The sequence below is a fragment of the Anomaloglossus baeobatrachus genome, unplaced genomic scaffold, assembly GCF_048569485.1.
Source record: "Anomaloglossus baeobatrachus isolate aAnoBae1 unplaced genomic scaffold, aAnoBae1.hap1 Scaffold_73, whole genome shotgun sequence".
In the NCBI taxonomy this organism is placed as follows: Eukaryota; Metazoa; Chordata; class Amphibia; order Anura; family Aromobatidae; genus Anomaloglossus; species Anomaloglossus baeobatrachus.
In genome coordinates, this window is record NW_027445107.1 from 636,669 (window position 1) to 647,500 (window position 10,832).

General features: G+C 46.2%; 1 long non-coding RNA gene across 1 annotated transcript in view; it reads right to left on the bottom strand.

Moving 5' to 3' along the window:
* Positions 1-241: 241 nt before the first annotated feature.
* Positions 242-10,832, bottom strand: part of LOC142287510 (uncharacterized) — a 16,456-nt gene continuing 5,865 nt past the window's right edge. Inside the window, exons 2-3 of the long non-coding RNA XR_012748474.1 lie at positions 10,300-10,427; positions 242-628 (exon numbers count right to left, since the gene is read on the bottom strand). This is a non-coding gene — a long non-coding RNA (uncharacterized LOC142287510). The remainder of the gene's footprint in view (positions 629-10,299; positions 10,428-10,832) is intronic.

Here is a 10,832-nt window from a genome sequence, read left to right on the forward strand (position 1 = left end):
AGGTGATTTCTAGAGGAAAGAGTAGAGAAGAGAAAAAAGGCATATTAGTGATTTCTTACGGGTGCTGAATAATCATTGTATCTACATTGCTTCAAGCAGCGGGAAAACAAAGCCATTAGCAACTTGAACACTACATAAGCAACTAGTAAACAGAGTAACACTTGGAACACTGATAGTCTGTTGTAACAGCCTCCCCATTGAAACACTTTGTTTATTGGGACTGGTATGGCTAAGTATGGCATGGAAGAGGCTGTCACAAGTGCGTGTGTACATATCCAGCAGTCTGTGATCTCAAGTTTTTCAGCTAACACTTCATGATGGGTCTCAAATGAATTCTGCCGTGGTGTAGAAGGCCCCAAAAAGGGAGTACACATAGAAATACTTATCAGCAGTATTAGGCCTTCTTGCAGTGGCTGGCATGGACCCATGTCGATCTCCCCTCAAGTTTGACGGAGGTTGGAGTGGTCAGCTGGACAGTCAAAGGCCCATCGAATCGTGGCTCAAGGGTCTTTCTCACGTGCTTCTTTAGGTAGACCCAGTCACCAGGCTTTAGAGAGTGGGTTCCTGGAATGGCATCAGGATCAGGTAGAGAAGAGTAGACCCTTTGGTGGGTTTCAGTTAGTCTGTTCTGCAGGGAAACAACATAAGATGTTAGGCTATCACATTGCAGGTGTAACTCCTGCGGGAAGTAGCATCCTAATCTGGGTGCACTACCAAAGAGTATTTCAAATGGTGAGAGCCTGTGCTTTCCCTGCGGGGTGGTCCTTACAGAGTAAAGAGCTATGGGGAGACATTCTGTCCATGGTCTACCAGTCTCCTCCACTGCCTTGGCTAGTTTGAGCTTTAGAGTGCCATTTAACCTTTCCACTTTCCCTGATGATTGTGGGTGGTAAGGCGTGTGTAAGGCTGACTGCATGCCTAACAGGGCACAGGTGTTCTGAAAAACTTGTCCAGTGAAATGAGTACCTCGGTCTGACTCTATGACTTCAGGGAGTCCAAACTGAGGCACCAGCTCACAGGCCAATTTCTTTGCTGTAATTCGGGCTGTGGCTGAACTGACAGGGTAGGCCTCTGGCCATCCTGAGAAGAGGTCTACACAGACAAGTACAAACTCGTAGATGCCATGTTTTGGCAACTGTATATAGTCTATTTATACTCTTTGAAATGGGGCAAACGTCTTTGGCATGTGTCTTTGCAGGGATTTAGTTAGCTGGCCTGGATTGTGTTGTTGACAGATGTGACAATCCTTTATTCTCTGGGAGGCGTATTGTCTGAAGCCGGGGGCTATCCAATATGGTTGCATCTGGTTCATGATTGAGTTTGTGCTACCGTGTGTGGGATAGTGGAGTACTTGGAAAATGGCAGGGAACCAACTGCGTGGCAGGACGGGAAGTCCGTTTAAGCGCCAAATCCCCTCCACCTTTTCTGCCCCCTTGGCCCGCCATCCGGCCTTTTCTTCCTCAGAGGCGTTTTCTTGTGTCTCAAAGAGGTTCTGCATTTCTTCCTCCGTCGTTGACACTGTTTCCGTCTCCTTCAAAGGGAGTAAGGCTGCTTGTTTTGCTGTTTGGTCGGCCAAGCGATTTCCCCTTGCCTCGGGTGTTTGAGCCTTGGTGTGGGCAGCAACCTTTATGATTGCTAGCTGTTTTGGTATCAAGGCTACTTCCATTAGTTTCTTCACTGAAGCTCCATGCCTGATGGGATTTCCTGTTGCTGTCAGGAATCCTCTTGTCTGCCAGATAGTGCCAAAATCGTGCACAATGCCGTGTGCATAGGCTGAGTCCGTGTAGATGTTCGCTGTTCGTTCTTCCAGAAACTCAATTGCCCAGATGAGGGCAAGAAGTTCTGCTTCTTGAGCAGATATGCGTGGAGGTAGCGGTTGTTTGGCTAAGACTGCATATAGAGTCACTACTGCAAATCCGGTGTGGAACTTGCCTGCTTCATCAGCGTATCTGCTACCATCCACAAAAAGTTCAAAGTCTGGATTTGTAAGCGGTGTTGCCTGTATATTGTGCAGGGGCTTTGCCTCATGTTCAATGAGTTCCTGACAATCATGATCAAATGGTGCACTGGTACGTTTGTCACTCTCTTCTGTCCTCTCTTCTGCCCCCCCTTCTAAACTTGTAAAGATCAGCAGATCAGCAAGGTTTAGACTTGTAACTCGAGCAAATGAGATGTTTGGGGGTAGCAACAGCGTGCACTGGAGTCTGACCTGTCTTGCCATGGAGAGGTGTTTCAACTGCACTTGATTGAGAACAGCATAGATGTCATGGCTGGTAAGGATGGTAGTCGGGAAATCGAGTGAGATTTCAGATGCTTTCTGCAGTATATTTGAAACTGCTGTAACGGCATGGACACAGGTTGGTGCTGCTTTTGTGACGTCGTCAAGTTGAGAGGAGTAGTACCCGATTATGTGATGTTTGTCCGTCTTCTGGGTGAGTACTCCTACGGCAAATCCTTGAAGCTCTGCTACGAACAGATTAAAGGTGAGATCATAGTTTGGTAGTGCCAGAGCAGATGCATCAATCACTAGTTCCTTGAGCTTTTGAAAGTTTTGTCAAGCTTCTTCTGTAAGGGAAAAAGGAACATTCTTTGTGCAATCATACAGCGGTTGCATGAGTAGTGACGCATTGGGAATCCACCGTCTGCATTTATCTCTGCTTGCTTTGCATCCTACTTCTGCCAGAAAGGTAAGCATTTCTCTTCACTAGGGAAGCACAGTAGTAAATCATCCACGTACTGGTAGATGTACTGCGAGAGGTAGCGGGAGGGGGGATTGTCTCAGCTGCGGTGGCGTAATTCCAGGCTTGACTGAAACTTTTACTGTGGGCACGGGTAGTGTGCCGAGGTCAGTTTTTTATGTGGACCAGAGTTTTGCAGGAACTTGTAGAAGTATTGGATCCGTGTTTACTTCACGTGTAACATCAGATTCTGGTTGATCTTCTATCATCTGGAGAGTGCACAGGACTTCTTCTGGGATATCTTTTGGAATTTGCAGGATAGCAGATCCATCTTCATTGTAGACAATCTGAGCTTGTAGTCTTGATAGTAGATCGGCTCCCACTAGGGCATCTCCACCCAGGGGGGACACTAAGAATTTAGACACGAACATGTGTGGTCCCAGTTTCACCTTCAGTGGATGTGTTATTGGGATTATCTGGGCTTGTCCATCAAATCCGGATACTACAGTAGCTTCAGATGAGATGGATCCTTCAGGCACTAGGTTCCTGGGGTTCAGGAGCGTGAGGCTCCTGAGTCCACCAAAGCTCTTATTTCCTTGTTGCCAATGTGAAGGGGGACATGTATAAATGGACCTCTGGCATCCCTATCCCGTGCTGCCGCAAGTCAGGCAGTCTTCTCCTCCTGACTCTCGGGTCGGTTTTGAGTGTCCCTCTTCTTCTTTCTACAGTCTCTGATCACGTCCTCTGACTCCACAATAGTAGCAGGTCGGAGCCTTCTTTCTTGTACCTTCTGGCTGGCCGTCCACTGCTGCTATGACAACTTTCTTGTTGCTCCTTTTATCCTTTGCGTCGGTTTCTAAGCCACTTGCTTTGTTGACTAGAAGATCTATGTCTTCCATGTTCCTCCATTCTGGGCAGCACGCTTTCAATCTTTCTGCCAGAGGTGCATGTATTCCATCCATGAAGGATCTTACCATCAGGCGACGTATTGCACCCGCTTGTAAGTCCAGCCCTTCATTTGCGAATGACTGCATCAATCTGTAGTAAAATAAGCTGACATTCTGCACAGGACCTTGATGCACTGGTCCCATTGTGCCCTTAGTTCTTTGCTCCTGGGCGCAGAAGAGACTGAGTCTTATCATGAAGTCTTGGCCCGATTCCACATTACGGGTATCGTCCGGAGCATGTCCTGTCAGGTGGGCAGTGAGTTTGGCATACAGTTCGGGAGACATTTTAACTCTACACAAACCTTCCATGTCCAACCAAGTGCTTCTGTAGGAGACCTGTATTTGGTTCAGGTAACGTGAAAAACTGACTGGGTTTCTAGTCGGGTCTGGAGCATTTTGCTCTTCTTTCCACTACGGGATAAAGAGGCACTGGTGCTGTGGCTTGTGGCTTGTAGCTTGTGCTGTGGGGCTGCACAGGCTAGGCATGTTTCACTCCAGTCCGGATTTTGTTGGCTACAGTTTGTGCAGGTCCATTCCGGGGATCCTGCTATTTTTGGAGCTGTTCCAGGAGTAGCTGACAGGTACGGAGGAGGCTGCTGATTCTTATTAGCCTTCTTCGCAGCTTCTTCCCATGTGTCTGATTCTTCATGGTATATCCAACCTTGATCGTGGGCTGTTTTTGCCATGTCAGAAAGAGTTCTGACTAGTTCAGTCCATGATTTATCTGCTATCACTCCTGCTCTAGTAGCTGTTATTGTATCCCATTTGTTGGGGTCCAATTGATCCTTCCCCTTCAATCCAAATGTCTTGAAAACTTCCTTGGACTGACTGGCTGTTCTTTTGCCATGATAACACGTAATGAGATGTTGCAGGGTGCATCCAGCTCTTCTGTCTTTTGATATTCGTTGCCCATTCTTCTTCTTCTATCTTCTTCAGCTTTTAGACCCTTGAACGTCCTTTGGACTAAACCTACCTATCCTGGAGATACTCAGAGACTAACTCCTTTTGTATTCCTACCTAAGGTGAGGTCTAGAACCACCTTTCCTGGAAGTACCCAAAGACTGATTCTTGATGTGTATTCCTACTGAAAGGTGGTGTCCTAACTTCAGAGGGGGCTGAGAATGTTGAATGGCGCTGGGTTACCCTTCTTGTAACAGAGATACACTCTATATCCGATAGCAATGGCAAACAGGGCTATTCCCACTAACACTAGGGCAGTGAATATCACATCCATTGGACAGAGCAGGTACACTATTCCCTTTCAACACTCACTGATGTATGGGATCTATGACAACCAACAAGGACAACAGCACAGAAGTAAAGCGCAGGAGAGCAGACACACGGAGAGGCAGAGAAACACAGAGAAACAAACAAACAAGGCACAGAAAACATCAGCTGGCAAGGCTCTCTCAGAGTTCAGTGGAAACCCGCCAATAACCCAGTTTCTACTCACAGTGTACCATTTTGCGCGTTGAGGAGAGGGGAGATCAGATGTGGGGAGCATAAAGAGAAGAATAAGGTTCAACTCTTACCTGGCCAGGTGTTTCTGGTCCCCACGTCTGGTCCACTCCTCCTCTGAATGGCAAGATAGTCCACTGCGTCCTGGGATTAGAAACACGGGTCCCTGCTTTTCGGGCGCCAGATAATGTTAGGTTGACCTAACGGTCACAGCTGTTGCCAGCGATGTCCGAATGCAGAGAAGGTACCGGTGACCCCCCCTCTGCTACTCCGTCTCAATGAAAACAAGCGAACGCCGTTATACACATAAGACTGGAGATGTGCGGCTCCGAATAGAAAGTGTATTGGTATTGTTTACATTACAAAGTTATACAAAGTTGATTAGGGCGTAACTATGCAACATACATATTCATTAAAGGCGTGAATTACATATTCCCAGCAAGAGAAATTAATATAATGACTTATACTCCAATAACAAGATGTTTTTCAGTCGTCTCTAAGTCAAAACATTCTGCGTCCTTGAAGTTGGTCTCACAGTTTATTACGCAAATAAGTCTGGTTCGGTCTTGTCAGGGAGAATGAATTTCTATTATTTTCTAAGTCAGTGAAAAAGGTTAACTCTTTCCTCACAGTGATGAGTGTAAAGAGTCTGTAAGGGTCTGAAAGTCAATGGCCTGTAGGTTTCTGAATGTGTGATAGGTGGGAGTGTACTGGGGTGGACGAGGGTTTGTGAGCTTGAAGGAGAGGATGTTGTGGTCAGAGAGGGGAAGAGGTGAGTTATCAAAGTCAGAGATTGAGCAGAGGCGGATAAAGACCAGGTCAAGAGTGTTACCATCTTCATGTGTCTCAGAGGATGAGAGCTGTGAGAGGCCAAGGGAGGTGGTGATAGATAGAAGCTGGGATGCAGATGGGGAGGAGGGGCTGGTCATGGGTATGTTAAAGTCTCCTAGGATGAGGGTTGGTAATTCTGAGGACATGAAGTGCGGCAGCCAGGCTGAAAAGTGGTCAAGGAACTGGGTGGGTGGGCCTGGGGGACGGTATATGACATCTACTATTATAATATATGGAGGATTATGGGGGCTGCATTATTATACATGGAGGCCTATGAGGTCCGCATTATAATACATGGTGAGCTGTGGGGTGCATTATAATACATGCAGGACTATGGGGGCTGCATTATAATATATGAAGGCCTATGAGGGCTACCTTATCCATGGACTATGGGGGTGCATTATAAAACATGGAGAACTATGGGTGTGCTTTATAATATATGGAGGACTTTGGGGTGCAGTATAATATATGGAGGACTATGGAGTGAATTATAATACATGGAGGACTATGGGAGTTGTAGTATAATAATTGTAGGGCTATAAGAGCTACCTTATACATAGAGGACTATGGGAAATGCATTATAATACAAGGACGACTATGGGGCGCATTCTAATAAAATGAAGGGTTACATGGGACCCAATATGCTATATGGAAGGCTATGTGGGGGCCATTATAGTATTTGGAGAACTATATATACGAGGGGGGACAAAGACATAAGCTTGGGATGGGAAAGTTTTGTGCTGATGGAAAGAGGCTCTTACCCGCAGCACCCAGCTTTACGATGCTATGATATGGGAAAGCTGGTTGCTGAGGGAAAGATGTATAGCAGAGTCTAGGGAAGCTGGGTGCTGAGGACAAGATGGATATCAGAACATAGGAAAGCTGGATGATGATAGAAAGAGGGATTTCAGATCATGGGAAACCTGAGTGCTGAGGGAAAGAGCCAAGTGTTAACTTCATTATCCCATACCCCGAGTGTCGGTGTCATTATCCTGTACCCAGTGTATCTGTGTTGGGGGGATGGCAGGTCCTAATTTTGCACTGGGGCCCATCAAATTCTAGTTACAACACTGCCCAGCACAGAGATGACTAGATCGCAGTTGTTGCACTAAGGTTCATGATTTCTGATCTCACAGCACTGTCTGTAAGGAACGTCCCCTGTACAGTAACTCCATTCTATCTCACTAGAGGTGACTAGAGCGGAGTTGCTGCACTGAGGTTCATGATTTCTGAGCTCACAGCACTGTCTATAAGGACGGCCTCAGCCAGTCCATGCATTGTGTTCAGAGATTGTACTGTCGTTCATAGATGTGTGAATAAGCCCTTATACAGATTACATGAAAGCTCCCTAAACACAGGGCTAAAGTCGCCCGGATCAGACAATCTGATGTGTATGGGGGCTATCTGACTTACCTCAAGAATGGATGTAAAGGGAGGGAAGGAAGCGGCGTGTTTGAATTCCACTTGTTGATGCTTTTGATCTCTTGAAAGATAATCCACCCCCAGAGGAGGCGACATCAGCTCTCAGAGAGAGAACACAAGAACATTTGGCCGAGCACTCCTGTATGTGATAGGAGAGAGCTGTCGGACAAATAATTGTAGGGATTGTTTACAGGCCTTAAAGGGATTGTTTAGTGAAAACAAGTTATCACCTCTCCATGGGCAAGGTGATCACGTGCTGATCAGTGTCCGATCACTGGAACCCGCACCGATTGGGAAAACGGGGAATTTATATCCATATGTTTCAGGTATGTGTGACATCCATTTTTAACACGGATGCCACACGTACTCACGTTATTCTATAGTGTTCCTCACACATGCATGTTTTTACATGGACCGTGTGGCCCCACATTTCCCTGCACGCAGGCATTTTTTTTTTTTTCTCAGGCAGCACGGGTGTCACACTGATGTGATCCGTGTGACACAAACCGGAGAAAACACGTGTCTCTGAAATAAAATGTATTTTTATACTTCCTTGTCTCCAGCCCTGCTGTCACTTGCTTCCGATCCCCGCTCATTATACTCAATAAATATGCACTCAACGGAGGACCTGGAAGCAGCAGCACCATAGACATCAGTGCCAGGGACAGCATCGCTGGGGACAGGTGAGTATCCAAGGAATTCTGATATCCTGACGACACCCACGCTACCGCGGGTGTAGCGACAGTGACTTCACGGGTTCTTCAAAGTTCATTGGGAACTCCGATGAACCCATGACGTTAGTAGCGCAGGTGTCATCAGGATGTCATCTGAGTTCATTGTGAACTCTGATTAACCTGTGACATCACTGCCGCGCCCGCACACATACTGCTGACCTGAATAACCTGAGCTCACCTTATGAGATGCAGGTCATCGAACAGAGGCATCCACAGCAGTGTGTGTGTGTGTGTGTGTGTGTGTGTGTGTGTGTGTGTGTGTGTGTGTGTACTCACAACCAATGAGGAATGTTCGGTTCTCCATTGAGTGTGACAGCAGTATAGGATTGACGTGACCACCCCCAATTGGATTTCGGCAGACCAGGATTAGGGCTTTGATGGAGAAATAAATTGGAAAAGAGGATGTCTTTTGTCTTTATTTATTGAATGATTTTCTCTTTTATGTCTTTCCAGGTTTGCTTTTGGGGAATGTCGTGGGACCTCACCATAGATTACGGCAGAACTGTTTTTTATTTATAAAAATCAAATAAATTGGTGAATGAGGTCTGAGTCGAATGTTTTTTGTTCAAATACAGTTTGTTATTCTCCTTTCATCTACTGGATTAGTAGTAGGGGTGTATGCTGGAGCTGGCATCAACCCCACAAATATTACCCAGTTTGCCATTGCACCAAAGCAACGGGAAGAGCCAGGTCCAGCACCACAATTCGCGCATCTAATTGATGTGCCACTTCTCGGGCGTCTGTGGGCTGCTATTGTTAGGCTGGAAAGAGCCAAATAACCATGGCCCTTTCCACCCTAAGAATATCATCCCCCAGTTGTCTGCTGTACCATGGCTGTTTTTTTAGTAAAAATGGAGGGGACCACACGTAATTTTTTTTAATCTAAAAATGTAAAAAATAAGCGTGGGATCCCCTCTATTTTTCATAACCAGCCAAGGTACAGCAGAGAGCTGAGGATTTCAGCCTACAGCTGCTGCTGTTCCTGTGCTGGACATGAAAGTTGGGGGGACCCCACGTTTTTTTTTTTTTTTATATATATTAAAAAATAAAAATGGTGTAAAAATGCTGGTCAAGCTAACTATCTCTAGAACACTATTCTATAAGCTCTATTTATCTTCCTATATCTTTAATTTTTCAGGCTTTCCACATTAAACAAAAAAAAAAAAAACAAAACCAAAAAACATTCATTTCAGTATCTTACTTTTTTTTTTTACCGGTACCACACGGACAACCATACTGGTACGTGTGGCTTGCACCTGTTTAAACACGGACATCTGAAAGGGGCCTTATAGATACCCATCTACTGTATGTACTATCATTTTGAGTTGCTGGAAATTATGATGTTCTCATCAGCGGCTAAAAATACTTCTCAAAATTTCTAAGAAGTATTGTTACCCCTCTGTAAAATATGTAGTGTCACCTCTGCCAGAGCCTGTCCTATGGAACAGCGGTGGCAACAGCTTCAGACGCTCAGCAAAAAGCAACTTACGTCCTTTTAAATTAAAAAAAAAACAAAAAACGTTGCGCCCCATATGACCGGAATCAGGCGTTGTGAGCCTCATGGAGTTATGTTGCCACCAAAGGAGGGAAACACTGTGAAACAGGACTGGGGCCTAATAAATGGGGGGCGTGAGAGAGGATCAGGGGTCTGCTAAAGACAGAAAATAAATTGTCAGCGAGATCTGATCAGTTTACTGTGGGTCTACATGTGAGGACTGAGATGTTTTGGAAACTACCTACAACACTGTGACCGCAGCCCGACCGGCAGTGACTGCTCACTAATGTCACTCCGAGCTTTATCATTATAGAAATGAACATTCAGCCCAAACTTCTAGAACAGTTTTACTAAAATAAGTATATCAATTTAAAAAAAAACAAAAACAAAAAGGAAAAATATATTTATACAGTTTTATTTTTATAGAGAACATTTATTCCATGCTGTACATGGGAACGGGTAACACCCAAAATACAGATAGAAATTACAGTGAATAAACCAATCCTGACAGACGGGTACAGAGGGGAGCGGACCCTGCTCTCGGGGGCTCACAGTCTACAGGGTAATGAGGAGGAGACAGAAGGTCGGGGATACAAATATACTGTAACAATCAACTTTACAAATTAATACGTAGAATAAAGCCATGTTGGACATTGGCAACAATGAAAGAAAAAAAATCTTTTGTATCGGAGTCCCGTGCGTTTTAGGTGTAAAAATTGTATTTCTCTATTTACCATAAAAATCCTCTTGTTGAATACATTGGAGGACACAGGAGGAGGATGTGCATTACACCACACTGTTCTCTCAGTCTCTAAGGTGGGACGACGGGGGGCAATTACACCCAGATGCCAGTAGTCACAAACTGTATTAGAAAAACAAAGGGAGAAGATTAATAGCACACCTCCCACAAAGTGCAACACGGCCCCCTGCCCAGCACGAGCCCCCCACGTGCAGCCTCTCCCCCTGCAAGCTCGGCCCCCACGTGCAGCCTCTCCCCCTGCAAGCTCCCCCCCCCAACGTGCAGCCTCTCTCCCCCTGCAAGCTCCCCCCCCCCCCCAACGTGGCAGCCTCTCCCCCCTGCAAGCACCCCCCCCCCCCAACGTGCAGCCTCTCTCCCCCTGCAAGCTCCCCCCCCCCCAACGTGCAGCCTCTTTCCCCCTGCAAGCTCCCCCCCCCACAACGTGCAGCCCTCTTTCCCCCTGTAACCAAACCCCCCCCCAACGTGCAGCCTCTTTGCCCCTGCAAGCTCCCCCCCAACGTGCAGCCT